This window comes from Bufo gargarizans, chromosome 4, assembly GCF_014858855.1.
Source record: "Bufo gargarizans isolate SCDJY-AF-19 chromosome 4, ASM1485885v1, whole genome shotgun sequence".
NCBI lineage: Eukaryota > Metazoa > Chordata > Amphibia > Anura > Bufonidae > Bufo > Bufo gargarizans.
The window spans coordinates 354,584,932-354,610,840 of NC_058083.1; positions in this window are offsets into that span (position 1 = coordinate 354,584,932).

Sequence of the window (25,909 nt, forward strand, 5' to 3'; positions counted from 1 at the left end):
AAGCCACACCCACACACAGCCCCACCCACATATTGCATTGTGTCGGCTCCAGGCTCATGTGGGCCTTTGGGTGATGAAGTCTCAGTGGGCCCCCCTATACAGTGATAACTCTCTGAGTACAGATAATATAGTAGATGTCCCCAGCAGTTCTATGTGACAACACAGATAACACAGTGATGACTATCTGAGTACAGAGAATGTAGTATTGTTACCTGTAGTCCTATGTAAAAACACAGATAACACTAGTCCTGATAATGTGGTAGTGTTACCTGCAGTCCTATGTAAAAAGACAGATAACACTAGTCCTGATAATGTGGTAGTGTTACCTGCAGTCCTGTGTAAAAACACAGACAACACTAGTCCTGATAATGTGGTAGTTACCTGCAGTCGCATGTAAAAACACAGATGACACTAGTCCTAATAATGTGGTAGTGTTACCTGCAGTCCTATGTAAAACTACAGATAAAACTAGTGTAGATAATGTGGTAGTGTTACCTGCAGTCCCATGTAAAACTACAGATAACACTAGTGTAGATAATGTGGTAGTGTTACCTGCAGTCCTATTTAAAACTACAGATAACACTAGTGTAGATAATGTGGTAGTGTTACCTGCAGTCCTATGCAAAACTACAGAAAACACTAGAGCTGATAATGTGGTAGTGTTACCTACGTCCTTAGTGTGCCTCCCTGTCTCACTCCCATGGACTCCATGTAGGCGGGGCTGCCTCCTCTTCCTTCTTCTTCTTGCCCCACACAGAATGGCCTGATGCAGCTGCGTCAAAACATAGGAACACTGTGGGCATGGTGATGGTGACACACACAGGGACAGACAAAGGCTGTATTGAGGGCTCTCTGTGTGCTGACACACTGTAACACAGGTGCTGTAATAGAGGCAGCAAGGTACAGAAGGGCTGGCACCACCACTAGGATGAGGTAAGGGGCAGGAGGACACACTCTGGAACAGGACCCGCCTCAGGGTCATGTGGCCCCTTATATAGGTCCATTACACAGTATAGAAATAATACTCCCAGGAGGTGTGTGCTCAAAGAACCCCCTTTAACCGCCTCCTGGTGTTAATAAGGAATAGGAGGTAATTCAAGAACAGAGAGCTGGTAGTGAAGGGGTTAATGAAAGAAAATGTCGGAGACTACACACATACCGCCACCTGCATTTCTTTACACAGCATGTATGGGGGAGGCAGACTGGAGTTGTTAGAAAGAGGCCCCGCCCATTAGACTACCAGTCTCCACCTCCTTGGGTGACATCACACCTACCAGCAGTGACTCTACTCTAGTCACTATCCAACAAGTACAGCAGCACATGATCATGTGATCCACTTGACCTCACCCATACAGGATCACAGGGTTGCAACATCATCACAGGTCCTTTACCTCCTTCAAATGCACAGCCTGTGAGCCTGACTCCTCCCACACAGGATCAGATGGTCGTGACATCATCACAGGTCCTTTACCTCCTCCCGCTGAACAGCCTGGAGACTGACTCCGCCCACACAGGATCACATGGTAGTGACATGAAAGGTCTTTTAGCCTCCTAGAAAAAGCCTCTAATGTATGGGCTCCTGGGAGGCCACGTGACACGGGAACGTGAAATACGTGGTGAAAAATAGCTCTTTAGCATGGCTGCAGCGGGCCCCCAACCCAGCCGGGCCCTCGGACAACGTCTGAGATGCCCAACTGGTCAGTCCGCCCCTGCTGGTAGACCAATCAAATCAGCCATGACTCCCGCAACCAATCCACTTCTGCCCGCTCCAAGAAACAGTGAAGCCCAAGCCCCATACACTGTTGAGGAAACTCTAGCCACAGATGCAGGGCATATGGGACAGATGGATAGGATTTTAGGGAAAGAATAAGATTCAAGGGGGGTCTAATGGAGAAGTGAATATCATTCAGTTTCCTTTACTCAGTTTCTGCTCAAGAAGAACAGATAAAATGACTTCCACAGACAAAATGGCTCCCATGTCCGCTACAGCTTATGTTCATCTCAAGCAAGGAACACATATGAGGCCCTAAGACGAGACCCAACCAGTGGCTACAAGAAGAAGGTTATAGAACTACTACAACAACTAGAAAAGGACAAAATCATTGATCGGGCCATGTATCATCACCTCTACCCTGGGGAAGCCCCTCCATGTATTTATGGACTTCCTAAGATACATAAGGACGGGACCCTTCTCAGGCCAATTGTCAGCAGAATCAACTCTGTGACCTACAATGTGGCCAAATACTTAGCCAGAATCCTAGCGCCCTTGGTTGGAAACACACAACATCACATACAGAACTCTCAAGATTTCACCACCAAAATCCAGAACTTGGTATTGGGCACAGAAGAAACAATGGTCTCCTATGATGTTACATCCCTCTTCACCTGCATACCCACTACAGAGGCAATTGAAACAGTTAGGAAACAGTTACTATTAGACAACACCTTAGGATGCAGAACAGAACTTAGCCCAGACCAAGTGTGTGCCTTACTGGACCTTTGTCTGAGTACCACCTACTTCAAGTATAAGGACAAGTTCTACAAGCAAAAACATGGCTGTGCTATGGGATCGCCAGTCTCGCCTACTGTAGCGAACCTGTATATGGAGGAAGTAGAAGGGAAAGCCCTGACCACTTTCAAGGGAATTACACTGAGTCATTGCTTCAGATATGTGGATGACACTTGGGTTAAAATTCATAAACAAGAATTACATGCTTTCACCGACCACATCAACTCAGTGGATCATAACATCAATTTCACGCGGGAAGATATGCAGAACAACAAACTGGCGTTTCTGGACTGTCTTATAACAGTGGAAGAGGGAAGGAAGCTGGGAATAGAGGTCTATCAAAAACCAACACACACAGACCAGTACCTGCTGTTTGATTCCCACCATCCTCTAGACCACAAACTGGGAGTCATCCAGACTCTACACCACCGGGCAGAGAAAATCCCCACTAGCACAGAGGCCACGGCGAAGGAACTCAAACACCTCAGAGGGGCACTTAAAACTTGTGGGTATCCAGTTTGGGCCTTTGTCAAAACAGAAGGAAGGAGAAGAAAGACCACCAAGACTACCAGTAAGGGTGAGAAGCATGACAGACGCAAGAATATGGTTATCCCATATATAGCTGGGATATAGAAACTCAAAAGAATTTTTAATAAACATCACATTCCTGTTTGCTTTAAACCCAGCAACACACTGAGGCAACAACTGGTTCACCCCAAAGACCCAACGCCTAAACACAAGATGGACAACATTGTGTACGCAGTCCAGTGCAATGAGGAATGCTCAGAACTGTATATCGGCGAAACAAAACAACAACTACATCAGTGTATGGCCCAGCATAGAAGAGCCAAAACCTCTGGTCAAGATTCAGCCATGAACTTACATCTAAAAGGAACAGGTCACACCTTTGAAGACAGTCAAGTACGTGTTTTGGATAAGGAGGCCGATTGGTACAAACGAGGCGTGAAGGAGGCCATCTACGTAAAAATGGAGAAGCCAAGCTTGAATAGAGGTGGGGGGGGGGGGGGTTAGACATCTATTGTCTGCCACGTATAATGCTGTCTTGACACCTTTTTCTGGGAAGTCTTTATCACCTACTGACTCCAATTAGGATAATGGCATCAACACCTTTGACCCAATGCTGGGTCTAATTACCAGATGTGGATTCAGTTACATATTTATTCCCAGAATTTTTTGTACAATCACTCAGAATTAAGAAAGCTCGTTGGAAGAACGAGTGAAACGTTTTCAAGAAATCTACAGTACGTCCAGTTGCCTTGATTTATTCTTTACAGATATAAGCAACTTCAAGCAAACAAAGACTAATGGCTTCACCCATCTGGAAAGGAGGGTGGGGGAGGGGGAAACTTCCTCTTGAACACAGATGTGGCAGAAAATAGATATATGTATCTACAGTATGCAGTGTTTTTGACCAATAGCAAAGATATACGCCACCCTACATTCCCCGCTTCCTCCTGTTCTATATTTGCTGCCCTATATACTGTCAACTATTCTGCAATAAAGTTGAGAAGTTACTTTGATCATACCTAAGTCAGTGTGATTTCTCTGTGCATGCACATATACCGGACATACCATTCTAATTTGGAGCAACAGAGCAAAATCTAATTATCCTGTTTAGGGGTGACTTTAACAGTTTTCCCAGGTGACACTCCATGTGTTGATGCAGGGCTGTGGTGCCAACATTAGCACCCTTACAGCGCTTTACCTTCTGCCCACATATCCTGCATACTGCAACGCTAACTAAAAAATTCCCACACTGCAGAGTATGACATTTTACCCCCACCCCTTTGTGCTGCCACTACCATTATGAACCCATGCACTGCTTTTTGTTTCTTGACAGGTAGGCTCCTGATTAGCAGATGGTCTACCCTATGCCTGTTTGGCTACAGTTCTCCCACTGCTTCCACTCTGCTGGATTATCAGCACGTTGCCACCTTGCTGCTTTCTCATGGGCCTGCTGCCACCCTTGCCTCTTGATGATGTCCCCTCTTCACCTGACTCCCACTTGCAATTGGCTAAGTCATCATCCACTACTGTCTGTCTCTTATGTCACCCTCATCAGACTCATGGCCATGTCCCTGACCGCTCGTAACACTAGCTCCCACCCGACTGTCATCATCGCTAGTTGTACGCCTAAGGCAGTGGCGTTGCTAGGGCTGGTGTCACCCGGTGCAGAAAAAAATTGTGTCACCCCCCCCACCCCCTGAAGCAATCATTTATTAGCCATATATGGGGGCTATGGTGGTGCTACTGCCATAGGGGGCATCAGTTAGCTCAGCAGACCTTCCCTAGCAGTCAGAGCCTGGTCTTGGGAGGGGCACTTCCAGATTATTTTCTGTCCACCGCCACAAAACAATGGTGCTTATAGAACATAATACACAGTGTATGGTATACTGTATATTGTGGGGCACAGTGTAGGCTATATGTGTATAACAAACATATTTCATATAAAAACATACAATTACTTGGCTTGGCCCTTGGGGATCTCGGACACCACTTCAACACTTGGCTAGAGGGCTCGGTGGAGCTGATGTTGTGTTTTAATGTGTTTTATCCTAATGAGAAAGATTTCATAATAGGGATTTGGAGAAGGGGCAGAGGGATAGCAGAGCAGGGAGAGGCTGGTGCTGCTACTAGGGGGTCATACCATGGGGGAGTAATAAAGCACACCATAATGCCCCCCCAGTAGAAATAATTCTCCTTATAATGTGACAGTGCAAAAAATACCCCCTTGTAATGCCCCCAGTTGAGCTAATGTCCACATAGTGTCCCCATAATGTCCCAGTATAAAATACCCCTATATAGTGCCCCCAGTAAATTCCCCCATAGTGCTCCTCTCCCCCTTTCCTTCTAGTGCCCCTCATAATGTACCAGTATAAAATGCCCCATATATAGTGCTCTAGTAGATGCCCTCAGTGTCCGGCCTCTGATAGTGTTCCCCATAATGCCCCCCAATAATGTGCCAGTAAGTGTCCCCATAGATGCCCCCCCCCATCATGTGCCAGTATCAAGTGCCTCTCTCCTCCCCCCCACATTTCCCAGTATCATAGTGCCATCACCCCCCCCAATGTGCCAGTATCAAGTGCCTTTCTCCTTCCCACCCCCATGTGCCAGTATCATAGTGCCAAACCCCCCCATGTGCCAGTATCAAGTGCCTTTCTCCTCTCCCCCCAATGTGCCAGTATCAAGTGCCTCTCTCATTCTTACCCCCATGTGCCAGTATCATAGTGCCAAACCCCCCATGTGCCAGTATCAAGTGCCTTTCTCCTCTCCCCCCATGTTCCAGTATCAAGTGCCTCTCTCCTCTCCCCCCATGTCCCCCCCTAAAAAAAATGTGCCAGTATTAAGTGCCTCTCTCCTCCCCCCATGTGCCAGTATCATAGTGCCATCTCCCCCCCCAAAAAGTGCCAGTATCAAGTGCCTCTCTCCTTCCCACCCCCCATGTGCCAGTATCATAGTGCCAAACCCCCCATGTCCCAGTATCATAGTGCCATCTCCCCCCTAAAAAAAGTGCCAGTATCAAGTGCCTCTCCTTCCCCCATGTGCCAGTATCATAGTGTCAAACCCCCCATGTTCCAGTATCAAGTGCCTCTCTCCTCCCCCCCATGTGCCAGTATCAAGTGCCAAACCCCCCATGTTCCAGTATCAAGTGCCTCTCTCCTCCCCCATGTCTCAGTATCATAGTGCCATCTCCCCCCCCCCAAAAAAAAGTGCCAGTATCAAGTGCCTCTCTCCTCCCCCCATGTGCCAGTATCAAGTGCATCTCTCCTCCCCCCATGTGCCAGTATCATAGTGCCAACCCACCCATGTGCCAGTATCAGGTGCCAACCCCCTCCCCCCATGTGCCAGTATCAGGTGCCTCTCTCCTTCCCCCCCATGTGCCAGTATCATAGTGCCAACCCCCCATGTGCCAGTATCAGGTGCCAACTCCCCTCCCCCCCATGTGCCAGTATCAGGTGCCTCTCTCCTTCCCCCCATGTGCCAGTATCATAGTGCCAACCCCCCATGTGCCAGTATCAGGTGCCAACCCCCCTCCCCCCATGTGCCAGTATCAAGTGCCTCCCGCTCCCCCATGGCAGTAACAGTTGGGTATTAAAAAAAAACAAAAAACACTTATACTCCATGTCAGTGATGCGATGCAGCCTCTTCCTGTGTCCCGCCCTGTATGTCCATATATGGAGTTAGTGCTTGTGTATTCTAATTTACCCTGTATCTCAGAAAAGTTTCTGCAGGGATTTGACCCCACGACCTTCTGTATCAGAGGCAAAGCACTTACCCACGCAGCCATAAGAGCTGCATTGCCACTGACTGAAAAAAAAATGAGACTTCTACTGTTATAGCTGGCTAAGTGTACATCTATACACATGACAGCTGCCCTAACACATGCAGCACTGCTATATCTCTATATGACAGCTGTCCCAGAACACTCAGCTCTGCTATATCTCTATATATGATAGCTGCCCCAGCACACCCAGCTCTGCTACATCTAATACACATGACAGCTGCACCAGCACACTCAGCTCTACTATATCTCTATATATAACAGCTGCCCCAGCACACCCAGCTCTGCTACAGCTATACACATGACAGCTGCCCCTGCACACTCAGCTCTGCTTTATCTATATATCTCTAAGAGACGGCAGCGTGCATTACTTCACAAGCAGAAGGAACAGCAAAAGAAAGTGCCTACTAAGTGTGTGTCAGAGGAACCCAGCGATTTCTGTCTTTGTGTGTTTGACGTCACTTGAAGATGGTGTTGAAGAGCAAGTCAACAGTAACAGTTCCAGTACAGCTTTTTATGAAAAAACTACCGCTCGAAGACAGTGGCAGCACTGGCCTGTTGTTGCAGCTGCTTCTACTACTACATCTTCTTCTGCTGCTACTTGTGCCGGCTACAGAACATTTTTGGCACTGCCCATTCCTCTTGAGGGCCCAGGAAACTGTCTGTTGGCCATAGTGTGTAACATCCCAGAGTGGGGTTACTAACGCTTTTACCCTGCTAAAATCTGCTAAGAGCATTAATATTGTCAGCTGATGTGATTTCCTCATGCCATTCACTACTATGCAGTTGAAACCATTTTAAATGTTATATTTTCCTTTGTAATGTTTCAGGTCTACCAGCTGGTGGTGGCATCGTTGGTAGGCATAGTTTTAATGTTATGGCCATTCGGAATGGAATATTCCAGTTCTGTTCTGTTCCCCCCTGCTTAAGGGAAGTGGAATTTCCCACGCCCTGCGGCAAGGGAGGAAAAAAACTGTTAGAGCCAGTTTTGTCCAGCTCTCCATGCAAGGGGAAGGCTGTGTTAGTAGGAGCTCCCAGAAACAGGGATCCCAAGACAGGATCGAGCTGGTTGGCAAGAAAAGCAGCCATCTCCAGCCTCCAGGAAGAAGCATTCCCTGTGAGCCAAGCTGTGAGTACATATCCAGAGTCCAGGAGAAGCCAAATTCCTCCTCAGCTGGTCAGGCCCATACCAAGCAGAGGACAGACAGAGCAGAAGATAGATACCTGCTAGATTCACTAGGCATATGACAAGAAGCAGAATATATATAAATCCATGCCATACATTGCCCAAGACTATTGCTGTAACTTGTATGGATTTAAAGCTGTCATTCAGTAAAGACAAGTTGGATCATATTACTTACTGCTTGGATCTCATTTATTGCTACCAAAGTTCCTCAATTACTCCTATTAACAACACTCAATTTATTGCAAGTGAGCCAGGAGTCCAGCCGTACCAAGGTAGGAGACACCGTTGACACTACCATATCTGCTATACAGAGGCATTCCTCACCTGGTACGTGAGTTATAACATCTTAAAGGGCCCTGCTACAGTACCTGCACAAGCTGCAATTGGCGTCACAAACTACTCATAGACTTTCATACACATATCCTGACCCACTGCATTGTACTAGTGTCCTGCTCATTGCAAGTGTACAGTAACTGAATCAGTAATGTAACTATGCAGCAAAATATAAATGGTGCATCAGGTGAACTAGAAAAACATGCCTATATATTAGACCAGGGGTAGGCATTAGGCAACCTCTGGCACTCCAGCAGTTATGAAACTACAACTCCCAGCATCCAGACTTCCTCTGCTCTTATCAGAACTCTCAAAGAAATGAATGGAGCATGCTGGGAATTGTAGTTTCACAACAGCTGGAGTGCCAAAGGTTGCTTATCCCTGTATTAGACCATCTCTTGACACTGAGTCAATTTTTGGTGACACTATACTATTTAATATACAAAACAATGAGTGCTGTCGCGTCACTCACATCTGTATCAACAGGCAGTGATGCAATATCAGTACTAGGATTTAACAGACTTAATTATGGCATGGTATAAATGTTTGATGCTGAAAAATACATAACTTTTGGGCAGCACTGTACACTATTAAATAACATGCAAGACAATGAGTGATATGACTATGGTTGAGTGAATTGAAGTATCCAAAGTGGACTTCGATCTGAATTTCATGGAAAATTCTATATGCCGCAAAGCCGAATTTCCTTGTGCTTTGTGGTAATTAAATAATTTTGCCTTAAATGACGTAAAAAAAAAACATACTCACCTCAATTATTTAAGCACAAAGAGGCTGCTGCGGCCATCTTGATTGAAGATCCCACACAAAATCTTGTGCACGGTGATGTAGGATGTCACCACGCCCGGCCAGCGTGGTGTCATCAGGCACCGCAGAAGATCTTCAATCAAGAATAAGATGACTGCAGCAGACTCTTGACGCTCAAATGGATGAAGTGAGTATTATGTTTTTAAGCCCTGAAAGCCCTCCATTTTTACATCCGATGCCGAGATCAGCAATGAATGCGGAATCTGAGTGGTTCAATGATGGAAGGGTGGGCCAATCGCTGTTCCCCCTCATTGCACCCACTACTTACAAAGAAATGACAAATTACTTTGGCACAAAGCAAATTTCTTTGTCAAATTTAGTGAAGCAGCTGAATCGAAGTTCCCATAACTTTGCTCAACACTAGATGTGACTTGACATCACAGCAAGCAGTGGCACACAAGTTGGTAAGGCTGATTAGTCAGCCTGCATTTGTGGGAGGGGTGGAGGCTCTTCATATACGAGCCACAGCCTCACTCACAGGCGTGTGTTCTCAGGTGCACAGGCCGCATGTTACCTTGTCCGTCCAGGTTCAGCCACAGCTGATACTATATGTTTTTGTCTTGTTACCTGGATCGCTCAGGCCAAGTTAAATGTTGTATGTCACCTGGATCGCCCAGGGTCAGCCACTGCAGATACCGGCCATGTCATTTGTCTTGTTACCTAGATCGCCCAGGCCGAGTTACATGTTATGTGTTACCTGGATCGCCCAGGCCGAGTTACATGTTGTATGCCTCCTGGATCTCCCAGGCCGAGTTACATGTTATGTGTTACCTGGATCGCCCAGGCCGAGTTACATGTTATGTGTTACCTAGATCGCCCAGGCCGAGTTACATGTTATGTGTTACCTGGATCGCCCAGGCCGAGTTACATGTTGTATGTCACCTGGATCTCCCAGGCCGAGTTACATGTTATGTGTTACCTGGATCGCCCAGGCCGAGTTACATGTTGTATGTCACCTGGATCTCCCAGGCCGAGTTACATGTTATGTGTTACCTGGATCGCCCAGGCCGAGTTACATGTTGTATGTCACCTGGATCTCCCAGGCCGAGTTACATGTTATGTGTTCCCTGGATCGCCCAGGTCAAGTTACATGTTATGTGTTCCCTGGATCGCCCAGGCAGAGTTAAATGTTGTATGCCACCTGGATCGCCCAGGCCGAGTTAAATGTTGTATGCCACCTGGATCGCCCAGGCCGAGTTAAATGTTGTATGCCACCTGGATCGCCCAGGCCAAGTTAAATGTTGTATGTCAACCTGGATCGCCCAGGTTCAGCCACTGCAGATCACGGCTATGTCATTTGTCTTGTTACCTGGATCGCCCAGGCCGAGTTACATGTTATGTGTTACCTGGATCACCCAGGCCACGTTAAATGTTGTATGTCACCTGGATCACCCAGGCCACGTTAAATGTTGTACAGGTCCTTCTAAAAAAATTAGCATATTGTAATAAAGTTCATTATTTTCTGTAATGTACTGATAAACATTAGACTTTCATATATTTTAGATTCATTACACACCAACTGGAGTAGTTCAAGCCTTTTATTGTTTTAATATTGATGATTTGGGCATACAGCTCATGAAAACCCCAAATTCCTATCTAAAAAAATTAGCATATCATGAAAAGGTTCTCTAAACGAGCTATTAACCTAATCATCTGAATCAACTAATTAACTCTAAACACCTGCAAAAGATTCCTGAGGCTTTTAAAAACTCCCAGCCTGGTTCATTACTCAAAACCACAATCATGGGTAAGACTGCCGACCTGACTGCTGTCCAGAAGGCCATCATTGACACCCTCAAGCAAGAGGGTAAGACACAGAAAGAAATTTCTGAACTAATAGGCTGTTCCCAGAGTGCTGTATCAAGGCACCTCAGTGGGAAGTCTGTGGGAAGGAAAAAGTGTGGCAGAAAACGCTGCACAACGAGAAGAGGTGACCGGACCCTGAGGAAGATTGTGGAGAAGGACCGATTCCAGACCTTGGGGGACCTGCGGAAGCAGTGGACTGAGTCTGGAGTAGAAACATCCAGAGCCACCGTGTACAGGCGTGTGCAGGAAATGGGCTACAGGTGCCGCATTCCCCAGGTCAAGCCATTTTTGAACCAGAAACAGCGGCAGAAGCGCCTGACCTGGGCTACAGAGAAGCAGCACTGGACTGTTGCATGTCATTCGGAAATCAAGGTGCCAGAGTCTGGAGGAAGACTGGGGAGAGGGAAATGCCAAAATGCCTGAAGTCCAGTGTCAAGTACCCACAGTCAGTGATGGTCTGGGGTGCCATGTCAGCTGCTGGCGTTGGTCCACTGTGTTTTATCAAGGGCAGGGTCAATGCAGCTAGCTATCAGGAGATTTTGGAGCACTTCATGCTTCCATCTGCTGAAAAGCTTTATGGAGATGAAGATTTCATTTTTCAGCACGACCTGGCACCTGCTCACAGTGCAAAAACCACTGGTAAATGGTTTACTGACCATGGTATTACTGTGCTCAATTGGCCTGCCAACTCTCCTGATCTGAACCCCATAGAGAATCTGTGGGATATTGGGAAGAGAAAGTTGAGAGACGCAAGACCCAACACTCTGGATGAGCTTAAGGCCGCTATCGAAGCATCCTGGTCCTCCATAACACCTCAGCAGTGCCACAGGCTGATTGCCTCCATGCCACGCGGCATTGAAGCAGTCATTTCTGCAAAAGGATTCCCGACCAAGTATTGAGTGCATAAGTGAACCTAATTATTTGAAGGTTGACTTTTTTTGTATTAAAAACACTTTTCTTTTATTGGTCTGATGAAATATGCTATTTTTTTTAGATAGGAAATTTGGGTTTTCATGAGCTGTATGCCAAAAACATCAATATTAAAACAATAAAAGGCTTGAACTACTTCAGTTGTGTGTAATGAATCTAAAATATATGAAAGTCTAATGTTTATCAGTACATTACAGAAAATAATGAACTTTATCACAATATGCTAATTTTTTTAGAAGGACCTGTATGTCACCTGGATCGCCCCAGGCCATGTTAAATGTGTTATGTCACCTGGATCGTCCAGGCCACGTTCAATGTTGTCACCTGGATCGCCCAGGCCATGTTAAATGTTGTAGGTCACGTGGATCACCCAGGCCACGTTCAATGTTGTCACCTGGATCGCCCAGGCCACGTTAAATGTGTTATGTCACCTGGATCGTCCAGGCCACGTTCAATGTTGTCACCTGGATCGCCCAGGCCATGTTAAATGTTGTAGGTCACGTGGATCACCCAGGCCACGTTAAATGTTGTAGGTCACCTGGATCACCCAGGTCACGTTAAATGTTGTATGTCACCTGGATCATCCAGGCCATGTTCAATGTTGTCACCTTGATCGCCCAGGCCACGTTAAATGTTGTAGGTCATCTGGATTGCCCAGGCCACGTTAAATGTTGTATGTCACCTGGATCGCCCAGGCCACGTTAAATGTTGTATGTCACCTGGATCGCCCAGGCCACGTTAAATGTTGTAGGTCACCTGTATTGCCCAGGCCATGTTAAATGTTGTAGGTCACCTGGATGGCCCAGGCCAAGTTAGATGTTGTATGTCACCTGGATCACCCAGGTTCAGCTACTGCAGATACCATGCTATGTCATTTGTCTTGTTACCTGGATCGCCCAGGACAAGCTAAATGTTGGGTGACAATTGGACCGTCAGGTTCAGCCGCCGCTGATACTACGCTATATGTCATGTTTTGTTGTTAGAATAAGTCTCTTCCATACCCCACTCTATCGGTATATCGGGTTTACTCTACTCGCACCCAGAGCTGCGTTCACACGTCCTATACTACTACAGGTTCTTTACAGGCCCATTTCAAGAACTGCATTCATGTCGCTGTTACATCTACGTTATGCTCCGTTCACAACCAGAGCTGCTGTTATACCAAATTTCATCTCTGCTTATACCCAGAGTTGTGTTCACACTTATACTGCTACACCAGGTCGTATACCCCACTCACCAAAGCCACTTTCCATGTCTGCTGTCACATCAAGTTAATATTCCGTTCACATCCAAAGCTGCGTCCGAATGTCTGCTTTTACATCTTGTCCTATATTCCATTCACTACTAGAGCTGCGTTCACATGTCTGCTTTTGCATCACGTCAATACTCTGCTCACTTTCGAATTGCATTCATACGTCTGCTCATACCATGCTTTTCATGCGCTACCCATACTCGGAGCTGCGCCCATACCATGTTTTTTAGGTACCACTCACATCCAAAGCTCCATTCACCCATTTGTTGTTACATCATGTGTTGTACTCTGCGTCCACTCAAAGCTGCATTCTCCTGTTCATTGCTACGTCATGGTTTTACTCAATAGTCTCACCGGGGCAGTCTGCACCCACCGCTCTGGTTCTTTAATCCTGGTTCATATTCACTCAGACTGGTCTCCTTTTACTTCTGGTTCGTATTCACTCAGATTGGTCTCCTGCCCCTGTTCACCAAACAGCTCCTCAGCGGAGGTCAGTCGGCCAATAGGAGTAAGTTTCCTGCTATGTTTTCACAAGCTGTTCATTTGTTTGTCACGATAAGAGACTTCTCTTAGCGAACTTGCAATGCCTCAGGCTCTTGTTTTTCTCCCATCTCTGTTTCACTTTCATGTTTACGTTTTATGGTTTGCGGTGGTTAGTGTTTTATGTATGCACATGCTTCGGATTTCTAATGTCTATATTTTCAACGCCTGTTGGCAGTTATGTTCCTTTGGCCACCTTCTAGCCAATCCAATCATTCAAGCCTGTGCATATCCTATCAGGTCTGGCTAACGTTTTAATTACTTATCGTCACAGCAAAGTCATCCCTCTGGCTTCGGGGGCCTCTGGTCGGGGGCCCTATGATTGTCCGGCCTCATGGCTCCGGGGGGCCCCTTGACCGTTTTTCATGTTTTGTTTTGTTTGTTAGGGGTACGAAATGGTTGTAGGCTGGTTAGTGTCCCAGGTTTGCTGTTGGAGGGGGTCATGGTTATGCGAGTCCCCAAGGCATTCTGGTGCTGCATAAGTGGTTTAAAAAAAAAAACATAAGAGGCTCGCCCGAGTGGCTGTTCGCTTATAGGACCTCACGATTGGCACCGACACTTGTAGTTCGCACGGCCACCTGATACTGTTTTCCGCCATAAGGGACTCGCGCACATGGCTCCCGCCATAAGGGACTCGCGCGCATGGCTCCCGCCATAAGGGACTCGCGCGCATGCCCACTTACAGGCCTACCCACGATCATGGCTTAGGGCACACAACAAGCCATTTAGTCAGGTTAGCTAAGACACGCCTAGCTGCGTTAGGTTGTTCCCGTTTGTTTCTCTCCTTAGGGTTCTTCGGATATCTCTTGGCCGTAGCCATGACCACAATTGGTACTATTGTAGAAAATTTGCAATTGTGATTGTGAAAGAGGTGACGAAGATTGGTGTGATTCACATGAATGATAAATTGAATTATATAGGATTAGCTGAAGCTAATGAGTCTTAGGGCTCATGCACATGACCGTTGTAGTTTTGCAATCCTCAAATTATGGATCTGCAAAACACAGATACCGGAACGGAACAGCTGGCTCAGAATAGAACATTCCTATCCTTGTCCATAATGCGTAATATAATAGGACATGTTCTATTTTTTTGCAGAACAGACGGACATGGAATGTACAAAAAAACAAAATGGACATGGACAAAAAATAAGTTTGTGTGCAAGAGCACATACTCTTATCTATAAAATCTGTCTGTCTCATCAATTTATGTAAATCTACCCCTTGTTTTCTCTTCACTGTGAAACCCTTTCACTGACACAAAACTATCTGTATTCTGTCCTATGTATAAAGGGGTCTTTATACGAGTAGATAATTGAGCTGATTGGGTGAGGAGTTGTTATTTCAGTCATTAAGATTGGAATGACAACCCATTAGATGCACAGAGCATTGTGTAAAAATTTTATAGTGTGATCGTGTAATGAAAAGATTCAGCAGCTCTCACCTGCTGCACCTGTAGTGAGCACGGTACCAGCCTGGACACGGCCGTAACAGCAAATCAACAAAAAGAGAAAATCCGGCTCTTGAACAACAGGAGACTTTATTTAGCGGTAAAACTTTCAATCCTCATAGGCAGGGTATAGTCAACTGGTACTCGCTGCAGCAACAGGGCAAAAATTATCTGCGGGGATCCAACTCACCCCGGTCACAGCCTTATCATTCCCCTACCCTCTGGTAGGCGTCTTAGAGCCCTACATGCTCGAACCACTAGGCTGAAGAACAGCTTTTACCCCAAAACAATCAGTCTCCTAAATGTTCTAAGATTATTGCCCCTTCATAGGATAGAAACTACCACAGACTGAAAGTGACTGCTGCATTCATGAACCCATGATGATCTCTTGTCTGCAGTGGTGTCTGAATCTGTGTGTATATATATATATATATATATATATATATATGTATATATATATATACACTCATGGGCACTTCCTACTTTGCTCTTGCTATATATATGCTTTTACTTGTGAACTGTGAAAAGTTATGCTTTCTAGTGCAATGTTTTTTTTTTCTAGTGTAATGCTTTAGATTAAATGTCAGTTCTTGTTCCCCTGTCCATGGCATCTAGGATTGCTCCAAACAACATTTCATTATATTGTACATTGTATTACATTTTATTGTACAGTGACAATAAAGGCATCGTATCTTATCTTATGTTTCGGACCTTCGTATATCAGTCCTTAATCGTGTTGACTATACCCTGCCTATGAGGATTGGAAGTTTTACCGCTAAATAAAGTGTCTCCTGTAGTTCAAGAGTCGGATTTTCTCTTTTTGTGATCGTGTAATAGATTGTTTGTCAGGCAGACAGTTGCATTCCACACCCACTGTGAATTTTGGTCGAACAACGATTATCTAGGTGTCTACATCAGCGACAAACAAAACAGTTCTCATTTGTCATTCGATTATTCAATGCTTTTACACTACTCAATACTTGATCACTTTTAGGCATGAGCGAATTTCATATTATGAAGTTCGTCTGCAGGTTAATGTTGTGGTAATTACTGAATTGCGTAATGGATTCCGTTACCACAGACTATAACGCAATTCCATGACGGAATGCATAACGGAATGCCTTTAGAGGCATTCCATTATTCATTCCGTCATAATAGAAGTCTATGGCCTGCATAACGGATCCATCCGGTTTATGTTAAGCTGGAGTCCTCTAAAGGCATTCCGTTATGCATTCCGTCATGGAATTGCATTATGGTCCATGGTAACAGAATCCATTACCCAATTCAGTAAATACCACAACATGAACCCGCACACAAACTTCAAAATATGAACTTTGCGCAACTTCACAATTTTTTTTAATGGTTATCTCCTCATGTAAAAGGAATTTAACCCCAGAAGTATTTCCTGGTTGGGAATTGGGATGTTATATGTTTATTACACGTCTAATTGGTCATCAGGAACTAACAACTATAGTCTCTCATGATTGGCTGACGCTGACTACAAAGCATTATGGACAAGCTCACTTGGCCACTGCTGGAAGTCATGTCATTTGTAAAGCTGTCAGCTCTTACGACCAGTGTTGAAGAAAGGCAGGGACACAACAAAGTCACTTAAATCCGGTGTATTGATAATTCCAGCCAACTTACAACGCAGTACAGCCGGATCACAGCCGGGTCAGGTAGTCAGTCCATAACACAAGAACAGAGTGATACAGGCTTAAGTCTCACTTAGAACCATCCTCAGGCCATTGTTGCTTCACACACTCCTTGCGCTCTGTGAGCCTCTCACCTTGCACATGACCGCATGCCCTCCATGAGCAGGCCATATGTCCCGAAGCGGCATTGATTGTGTTCCGGGGTGTGCACAGCATCATAGGTTACGGGCGGCCCGACGTGCACAGCGTCATTGTATTCTATGATGCTGTGTGCTCCCATGAGCATGATTAATGTCGCTCCGGGACATATGGCCCGCTCACAGACAGTATGTCTCGGAGGGCAAACGATTGTGTCCAAGGATCCTTATACAACCACACCCTGCTTCTTGTTGCTGACTTAAATCAGAACTGTGGACATGGGCCACCTGTGAAACCTAGAGTGGATCGTGGGGAATAAACATCCACCAAGCTCTTTGCTCATTCCCAAGAAAAACCAGGCCCAGATTAGCTGATACCATCTATACTAAGTACCATCAGTGTCCACTATCTATCCTAGTGGACACACTATCTCCTGGCTTTTACTCTACCAAGATCAGGCACCTTGGTGACGCGTCTAAGCTGAAACACAGCAAACCATGACATGCATCTCCTCTAATAAGTTTCCTGCACCATTCTGGGAGACACATATATTCTCTCATGTATGAGGCCTGTCACTGCCTCACACATTGTTCTTCATCTTTTCTGTAAAAAGACAGTTGTCAGATTTGAGAGATTTGCTGAAAATCAAAGCTATTGGAAATTTTGAAACAAATTCAATCTGTGTGTAATAAATTCATGCATTTAGATTTTTTTTTTTTTTTTCTGGCTGTAGATCACATAAAAATGAATACTAGAAGCATTCATTTTTATTATTTATGCTGGTTCACAGACAATTGTACCAAACAACATTTTGCAGCTCATCATTAAAAATTAAGGAGATAAGTATGTACTTACAATTCCAGACTCATGTTTAGGTTTCACTACAATTGATGTTTGTTCTTTCTTTTGCTTGTACACTTCTTTTGCTTCTTTTAATCTGAAAAAGATGTGAAAATGAATTTTGCAGTTATACAATATTTATCACCAATTAAAGATAGTCTGTAACTAGCGACGTTCCTATCCAACTGTTTGTTTCTTTTGCTTGTACACTTAGGGCTGTTTCACACGAGCGGATGCCATGAGTGACATCCGCTCCGTGAAAGAGTGCCAAGACCCGATGCAGACTGCAGAAGCACGGAGCAGTAACATGACTGATAACGCTCTGTGTGCCTCTCTGTGACCCCTTTACTACGAAATCACAGTGAGATAAAGTTGTCACTGATTTCGTAGTAAAGACATCACAGAGAGGCACAGAGCATTATCAGTCATGTTAATGCTCCGTGCCTCTGCAGTCTGCATCGGGTCTTGGCTGTCATTCACGGAGCGGATGTCACGCACGGCATCCGCTCGTGTGAAACAGCCCTTACTCTGCTCACCAATTAAGGCTACTTTCACACCTGTGTTAGGTGCGGATCTGTTTGGTATCTGCACAGACGGATCCGCACCTATAATGCAAACGCTTGTATCCGTTCAGAACGGATCCGTTTGCATTATTATTTTTTAAAGTCTAAGTCAAAACGGATCCGTCCTAACTTACATTGAAAGTATATGGGGGACGGATCCGTTTTCAACTGCACCATATTGTGTCAGTGAAAACAGATCCGTCTCTATTGACTTACATTGTAAGTCAGGACGGATCAGTTTGGCTCTGCATCGCCAGGCGGACACCAAAACGCTGCAAGCAGCGTTTTGGTGTCCACATCCAGAGCGGAATGGAGGCGGAACGGAGGCAAACTGATGCATTCTGAGAGGATGCTTTTCCATTCAGAATGCATTGGGGCTGAACTGATCAGTTTTGAACAGTTTGTGAGATCCCTGAAACGGATCCCACAAATGGAATTTCAAAACGCCAGTGTGAAAGTAGCCTCCAACTTTTTGCATAGACATATAGTTGTAGTCCACCTGATTAAAGAGGACCTTTCAGCTGTAAAAACAATGTTAACTAAGTAGGCTGACATGGGGAGCGGCGCCCGGGGATCTCACTGCACTTACTATTATCCCCGGGCGCCGCTCCGTTCTCCCATTATGCCCTCCGGTATCTTCGCTCTGTAAGTTATAGAAGGCGGTGTCTGCGTCTCCTTCTCCTAGGCTGCAGTGCTGGCCAATCGCAGTGCACAGCTCACAGCCTGGGAGAAGAAAACCTCCCAGGCTGTAAGCTTCGATTGGGCAGCGCTGCAGCCTAGGAGAAAGAGACGCCCACAGGACAAGGGCAGACACTGCCTACTATAACTTACAGAGCGAAGATACCGGAGGGCATAACGGGAGAACGGAGCAGCGCCCGGGGATAATAGTAAGTGCAGTGAGATCCTCGCGCACCGCTCTACATGTCAGCATACTTTGTTCATATTGTTTTTACAGGTGAAAGGTCCTCTTTAAAGCACTTTTTTTTTTTGTTTGTTGATCTAAGGCTCTGTTCTCAAACTATAATGGCTCATTCACAAGTCAGTGTTTTGGTCAGTGATTTTCATCAGTGATTTTGAGCCAAAACCAGGTGCGGCTCTAAACACAGAACAGGTGCAGATCTTTCCATATACCTTATGTCTGTGTAGGCTCCAATCCTGGTTTTGAGAGACAATAATTTTTACTTTATTTTTTAATTTAAACAGGTAAAACCAGGTACAACAGTACATAAAAGCGATAATAGTACATACTGTACGTTATTTCAGGCAAATAACAGGTAGAATTTAGTGTTAGGAACCCGTCTTACAGAGATCGCCTTGACGTGCGGCAGACAGGCTGAAATAATTTTGTACAAAATGATTTGCCAAGCATCTAAGTATAGCACTAGCAATTATTATGCATTTTTGTACTTTATTTGGTTTGCAGAGAGCTGTTGTATTGCATGTTTTGTTTTACAGTGTTGTTTTCAGCCATAGCAACGTGCCCCTGCATATTGGGGTATGCTGACTGACGCCCTTTTTCTTTGAAGTTTGTGCTGGAGGTGTGGCTGACACCTCAGTCGTGCACTCCTGACCAGCTCATCTGCCCCATAGGCTGATTTTAATTAGTGTGAGTATATAGCTTGGCCTGCTCCCCCTCATTGAAGCCATTTAGCACCAGGAGAGATATAGTTGTGGATTCTAATTGCATTCTTTGGTGGCCATTTGGCACCAGAAGTGGTGTGGAGTGGGCCCGGCATGCATGTTGGTACCTGCATTCCTTGGATATAATGGAGGCCATTTTGGCACAAAAAATTACAGAAATGTGGAACCTACACTCCCCGAATTGTATGGTAGCCGTCATGGCACATAACAGGTAGAATTTAGTGTTAGGAACCCGTCTTACAGAGATCGCCTTGACATGAGGCAGACGGGCTCAAAAAAATTTGTACAAAATCATTTGCCAAGCATCTCTAATTTATAAGTATAGCACTAGCAATTATTATGCATTTTTGTACTTTATTTGGTTTTCAGAGAAATGTTTCATTGCATGTTTTGTTTTACAGTAGGTATTATATAGGTATATATATATATATATATATATATATATATATATATATATAAATAGACCAACAGTAGATTGTACATAGTAACTGAGATCATCTACATTTATTAGGCCATAAAAATAACGCAATGTACAGTCCATGTACTCAAGGTCATTTATATGTGACAGCACAGGCTGGGGATGAAGATAAGTAGAGAGGTGAATCAATACTTTATTAAAGGTAAGAAAGAGTAGAATCCAAAAAAGTGCAGTTCTCTAGTTCAGAGATTCTCATGGTCCACTTAAAGCATGAAACAATTTAATCAGTTTAATACTACCATTGCACAGTAGGAATGGAAAAAGGAGGGGAGGGAGAACAAGTAAAAGCGGGTTTCCGCACCAAGGGAAAGGAAAGGACAACTAGTAACAACATCTGACATATACTCGTTAATCTTGTCCTTGCTGGTCATATGTCTTTATGGTCGGCATCTTTTTCAGTATAGTATGGGCTATTAATTCACGCGTTCCATAATAGGCTAAACTTAGAAAAGGTAACATTTTTATACGCTATTATTTTTTCAAAGCTACAAATCTTATTAACCAAGTGTACTACTTCAGTAATGTGTGGGAGTCCTGGTTCCTTCCAGTGATGTGTGATGATTAGGGTTGAGTGAACCCGAACTGTAAAGTTCGGGTTCGTACCGAACTTTAGGATTTTTGGACCCAGGACCCTAACCCGAACATTTTCGTAAAAGTTCGGGTTCGGGTTCGGTGTTCGGCGCTTTCTTGGCGCTTTTTGAAAGGCTGCACAGCAGCCAATCAACAAGAGTCATACTACTTGCCTCAAGAGGCCATCACAGCCATGCCTACTAATGGCATGGCTGTGAATGGCCAGAGCAGCATGTGACCCAGGTTCTATTTAAGCTTGGGTCATGTAGCGCTGCTCGTCACTCGCTGTTACAAGTGTAGGCAGAGGATGCTGCTGGACTTGTGATTTCAGTGAGAGCATAGGAGAAAATATAACTCGGCGATCTACAGACAAATAGTTGTGTGGGTGCAGAGCACTATCGTTTTACCCTGCCCTGAACTCATTGACCAAAAATACAAACTTTTAGAATTCTGTTAGTTGGGTGGCGGCCCTGGGGCCATTTTATGCATACTCAGTGCACCAGCACTGCATCTGAGCTTTTGGGACATTGCAAATCACCATTTTTTGGAGGCAAACTACAACATCTGGATTAGTCAGTGTGCAATTTAAGGTAGAAATACACCCATCATTTACTGGGGTTTGAAAAAAATTTTTTTTCCCAAAAACGGTATTTGCCAGATCTGCAAGTGTTAAATTCAAGTTTAATATATACAGCATTAATATTCTGTTAGCAAAAAAAGACTTTTTGGGCAATCTAGAACATCTGTATTAGTCAGTGTGCAATTTAAGGTAGAAATACACCCATCATTTACTGGGGTTTGAAAAAAAAATGTTTCCCAAAAACTGTATTTGCCAGATCTGCAAGTGTTAAATTCAAGTTTAATATATACAGCATTAATATTCTGTTAGCAAAAAAAGACTTTTTGGGCAATCTAGAACATCTGTATTAGTCAGTGTGCAATTTAAGCTAGAAATACACCCAGCATTTTCTGGGGTTTGAAAAGCACACTTATTTGACAAAAACACTATTTTCAGGCCTTGCAGCATCAGCACGTGTGAAACTAAAGGCTTATATACTGCTATCAAATTCAGTTGTTAAACAGTCGTTTGGGCTCCAAAAATTTAGTTGGCAGCCTTGGATGCAGATGTCATTGTGAGATACACCCTTAATACATTTGGGTTACATTCAGAGATGTTAAATACCGCCATTTGGTGCCCCAATATTGAATTCAGGCCTACAGAGGTTCAGGCCCTGCGAGATGCCACCTCTACATACAGGGGTTTGAATTAGGCATTTGAAATACGGCAATTTGAAATACAGCCTTTTTGTGCAAAGATATATTTACTTCAGGCCTACACAGGTTCAGACCGTGTGAGATACCCCCCTACATACAGGGGTTTCAATTAGGCATTTGAAATACAACCATATGAAATACAGCCTTTTTGTGCAAATATATATTTACTTCAGGCCTACACTGATTCAGGGCGTGTGAGATCCCCTCTATACATACAGGGGTTTGAATTAGGCATTTGAAATACAGCTTTTTTGTGCAAAGATATATTTGCTTCAGGCCTACACAGGTTCAGACCGTGTGAGCTACTCCCTACATACAGGGGTTTGAATTAGGCATTTGAAATACAACCATAAGAAATACAGCCTTTTTGTGCAAATATATATTTACTTCAGGCCTACACAGGTCAAGAACATGTGAGATATCTCTCCAAATACAGGGGTTTGAATTTGGCATTTTAAATACAGCCATTTTAAATACTGCCATTTTGTGCAAAGATATATTTACTTCAGGCCTACAGAGGTTCAGGCCCTCTGAGATACTACCTCTACATACAGGGGTTTGAATTAGCCATTTGAAATACAGCCATTTGAAATACAGCCATTTTGTGTCAATACATCTTTAATTGAGGGCTAGTCTGGTTCAGGCCGTGTGAGATACACCCTTTGCATACTTTCTTTCTTTTTTACTATTAAACACCCATTTAGGGCAAGATCCTAAATTCAAAAAAATATGAGGAGATAGTCAAATAAGGGACGTGGCCCAGGTCGTGGTGCTGCTGGTGGAGCTCTTGTTGCAGGAAGAGGACGTGGTCGATCTGTGCCAGCTGCAAGCAAAAGTGAAACCCCTTCCTCAGGTGCGAGTAGGTGACAAAACCTGCAGCGGTATTTGGTCAAGCCTAATGCTGCTCTACGAATGGTGAGGCCTGAACAAGTACAGGAGATAATAGATTGGGTTGCTGACAGTGGATTCCAGTTCCTTCACATTGTCTCCCACCCAGTCTCCTGCTGAAAGACCACAGTTGGCACCTGCACCCGATGTCCATGAGTCTTTCACCTTACCCCCTTGCAAATCAGCCAAGCAGTCTGAGCCCCAAGTCATGCAGCAGTCTCTTTTGCTTTTTGATGACTCTGTTAGCAGGGTTTTCCAGGCCCATCCACCTAGCCCTGCCACAGAAGTGGAAGAGATTGTGTGCACCGATGCCCAGCCACTTATTTTTCAAGATGAGTACATGGGAGGACCATCGCAGCACGTCTCGGATGATGACGAAACACAGGTGCCAACTGCTGGGGCTTTCGAAAGCGTGCAGACCGACAAGGAAGTCAGGGGTGAAGACTGGGTGGAAGATAATGCGGAGGACGATGAGGTCCTCGACCCCACATGGAATCAAGGTCATGTGAGTGACCGATGTAGTTCGGAGGAAGAGGTGGTGGTCGCACAGAGCCACCAGCACAGCAGAAGAGGGAGCAGGGTGCAAAAGTAGAGCAGCCGTCCTCTAGACATTACGCCTTCTACTGCCCACCGCAGCAAGGGGCCGAGCACACCAAATCCAGCTCCAAGAAGTTCCCTGGCGTGGCAGTTCTTCATACAATGTGCTGACGACAAGACAAGAGTGGTTTGCAAGCTGTGCAATCAGAACCTGAAGCGAGGCATAAACGTTCTCAACCTGAGCACAACTTGCATGACCAGGCATTTAAGTGCAAAGCACAAGCTGCAGTGGAGTAGACACCTCAAAACTCTGCCTCCTCCTGCTTCCTCTTCTGCTGCAGTCGCTGCCTCTTCATCCACCTCTGGAGGGACAGTGCCACCTGGCACCCCACAAACAGAGGATCTGCCAGCAATACCAACACCTGGGTCACCAAGCATCTCCACAATGTCACACGGAAGCATTCAGCTCTCCATATCTCAAACGCTGGAGAGGAAGAGGAAGTGTCCCCCCTACCCACCCGCGATCCCTAGCCCTGAATGCCAGCATTTCTAAATTACTTGCATTTGAAATGCTGTCACACCGTCTGGTGGAGACGGATAGTTTTAAAGGCCTTATGACGGTGGCTGTCCCACAGTACGTCGTGCCCAGCCGCCACTACTTTTCAAGACAAGCCATGCCTTCCCTTCACAACCAAGTAGGGGCCAAAATCAGGTGTGCACTGTGCAACGCCATCTGTGGCAAGGTGCACCAGACTACGGATACGTGGACCAGTAAGCACGTTCAGGGCTGTTATATCTCCATAACAGCACACTGGGTAAATGCAGTGGCGGCTGGGCCTGAGGCGGATAGCAGTTTGGCGCATGTCCTTCCACTACGAGGATTGCAGGGTGCTTCAGTTTGCGTCCTGTTGCTTCCTCCTCCTACTCTGCTTCCTCATCCTCTACAGGACTAGCCGGTTTGACGCACCACCCTTGCCTGGCGCATGTGCTGAATTTGGTGGTGCAAAGATTCCTTAAAAATTACCCCGACATGTCAGAGCTGGTGCATAAAGTGCGGGCCGTCTGTGCGCACTTTTGGCATTCTCACCCTGCTGCTGCTCGCCTGTTAGCGCTGCAGCGTAACTTCGGCCTTCCCGCTCACCGCCTCTCATGCAATGTGCCCTTAAGTTGGAACTCCACCTTGCGCATGCTGGCCAGACTGTGCAAGCAGCAGCAGGTGATAGTGAAGCTTCAGCTGCAGCACGCACGGGTGAGTTGCTCGGCGTTACACTTCACCACCAATGACTGGGCCTCCATGCGAGACCTGTGTTCCTTGTTGTGCTGTTTCGAGTACTCCACCAACATGGCCAGTGCCAATAATGCCGTTCTCAGCGTTACTATCCCACTTCTATGCCTCCTTGAAAAAACGCTGCTGGCGATGATGGAAGAGTATGTGGCACAGGAGGAGGAAGAAGAGGGATAATTTCGTAGGGTTTCCGGCCAGTCATTCACAAGAGGCTCTGAGGGTGGGTTCCTGCACCCACAAACCCCAGGTACACAATTGTCCAGCCAGGGCACAGTTCTGGAGGATGAGGAGGTGAAGGATGAGGAGATAGAGGAGGAGGAACCATGTTCACAGCAGGGTGGCACCCAGACGAGCTCATGGACATCACTGGTGCGTGGATGGGGGGATACAGAGGACACAGATGATACACCTCCCACAGAGGACAGCTTTTTGTTGCCTCTGGGCAGCCCCATTACAAGGACAACGTACTGTCCTTAATTCCATCACTGTAGCGTGATCGTAAGATGTGCGAGTACAAGCGCACGCTGGTAGAAGCACTGCTGGTGGCATTCCCACCTGACAGCGGGGGCACAGTGGTTGCACAAGGCGAAGGCAGAGGACAAGGAGGAGGTCGCCAATGCAGCTGGGGCACCGCCAGCACCTCAGATGGCAGGGTTAGTATGGCCGACATGTGGAAAAGCTTTGTCAGCACACCAAAACAACCAGCACCACCAGCTTATATGGAACGTCTTAGCAGGAGGCAGCATTTCACCAACATGGTGGAGCAATATGTGTGCACACGCCTACACGTACTGAATGACTGGTCTGCCCCCTTCAACTTCTGGGTCTCCAAATTGGGCACATGGCCTGAGCTTGCCCTTTACGCCTTGGAGGTGCTGGCTTGCCCTGCAGCCAGTGTATTATCTG